Genomic DNA, 2,500 nt, shown 5'->3' with positions numbered 1-2,500 from the left:
TTATAGCCGTGATAATATCTGCTTCATTAATATCTATATCCGTTAGATATTCAACATTTTCTTCTCTCATTTCTGTTTCATTATTCTCATTCGCAATTCTTGGTGTGAACTCACTCTTAAATTTTTCTGCTAATATGTTGCATATTTCCTTTTTTTCATTCGTTAGCCGTCCTTCACTTCTTAGAGGGCCTATTTCTAATCTCCCTTTATTCATCTTTTTTGCATAGGAGTAAAGTACTTTGGGGTTTCTTTTTATATTTTGAAGTGTCCTTTCTTCTAAGTCCCCTTTTTTCATTTTCTTTCGACTGTATAATCTTTTGTTCTGCTTTTTCTATCTTACATTTTATTTCCCTCATTTTCAACACATTTTTTCTTTTGCAAGATTTTTCTTCCACTTTCTAATTTTCTGAAATAGAGAGAGAGAGAGAGAGAGAGAGAGAGAGAGAGAGAGAGAGAGAGAGAGAGAGAGAGAGAGAGAGAGAGAGAGAGAGAAGTTATGTATAGACCTAAAGGAAAAAAATTTTTCTCCGAGTTTTAAATTGTGAATTTCTGATATTGTAAAATGAGTTCTTTAACGGAAACACAGGAATAAAAATAAATAATATTATTTAGAGTTCCTTCTAGTGATGCGTTTAAGAGCCTGGTTACGTTTACTTTCCTACATAATGTTTACATATATACTTTCTATTAAACACCCTTTTTAGTAACGCAAACAGACAGTGATTGTTTTCAGCAAAAACTGACAAAATACGACGTGTGGAGTTATACTTGTACAGTGTGGTGTTACTTTATCTTGACTAAAAATATTAGCCTCTTTTGTTCAAGCTCATTTCATTTATAGGTATTTTTATATGATATATTTTATTTAAAGCTATTGGATTTCCGTTTAATACTTCGTTTCAAAAGATCCAAATACCGCCTTCGCTCACATGAGGTATATATGATTATTTGAAGGTTTTATTCATAAATTTTCATATGGTCATTTATCCAAAAGATAAAGTCCAATAAAATCCCTACTCATATGTAATGAACACCGGGTCAGATGTTAAAAATCCTTTTTAGTATTATAATTTTGAAGATTCTCTTCTCTCAAGACGAACTCGTGTAACCCCAAATAATTTAATGTTAGGACAGCATTTTATATATATACATACATATATATATATATATATATATATATATATATATATATATATATATATATATATATATATATATATATATATATATATATATATATATATATGTACATATATATATATATATATATATATATATATATATATATATATATATATATATATATATATATATATATATATATATATATATATATATAAATAGTGCATTCAAAGTCAATATGTCATTCTATTGAATCATAATCCTTCTAAGAAACATTTGCAATATAAAAAGCATAAAGGTATCGTTCTCAAAACAATTGCAATATACAAAGAACGTTGACGCATCGGTGATGTTTATTTCAGCTAGACATCAACATGTTATTTATTTTGTTCGATGCTGTCAAAATGATTTCAGAGTACGTCAGACTCTCTCTCTCTCTCTCTCTCTCTCTCTCTCTCTCTCTCTCTCTCTCTCTCTCTCTCTCTCTCTCTCTCTATTATTATTATTTAAAAACCATGGTAATTTCTCCCTAACTATACCTAGAAACATCATAATGAGTAACTATAGCAATATTGATATCCTAAAACATGAAGACGAGAAAATTCAGGATTGAATGGTATAAAATATTACATAGAGATTCAAATACATATACTAGTACGGCCCACTGATACTAGATTGGTTTGCTTTCAGCTATCAGACTTTAGTATTCCACCATCACAAATCAGAGGTTGGCCAACGTGGCGATGAAAACTGGCCAAACCAAAGACATTAATAAGGACATGTCTGTAGCCTTTGTCTTGCAGTGAACTATAAATGACTGAACTTGTTGTTATCATTGCAAGTTAAAAAACTACTAATTAGCTATAATGGTGAGGGTGGGTTGATTTCAATTCTAAGAACAAAAATACCCTAAATTCTACAGGTATGTACCAACCGTGTGTCACACAATTGTACATAATTCCTTTTGTATATATTATGCTTGTATCTTCGCTCTTCCCTCGCACTAAAACGAACATGAAAATTCATGTCTGCTGTGTTCCTTTGTAACATTGTCATTTCCTCGAACATATATTTTCCTGTTGCCTTGAGGTTTTGTATATAAAGAACACTCCTTTATATACAAAACCTCAAAACAAACATGAAAATTCATGTCTGCTGTTTTCCTCTGTAACATTGTCATATCCTCGAACATGTATTTTCCTGTTGCCTTGAGGTTTTGTATATAAAGGAGAGTGTTCTTTAATATAGTACTCAGTTGATTGCATCCTGCCTTTGAGTCACAACCCTTCTCTCGGCTCATCACAGGTATATGTACAGAAGAATTGTCATGGACTTTCATCTCTCTTCGTGGCTAAGTGGTATGGTCAATGTCATACAT

The sequence above is a fragment of the Palaemon carinicauda genome, chromosome 23 (assembly GCF_036898095.1).
Source record: "Palaemon carinicauda isolate YSFRI2023 chromosome 23, ASM3689809v2, whole genome shotgun sequence".
Taxonomy (NCBI): domain Eukaryota; kingdom Metazoa; phylum Arthropoda; class Malacostraca; order Decapoda; family Palaemonidae; genus Palaemon; species Palaemon carinicauda.
This window is presented reverse-complemented; position numbering follows the sequence as displayed.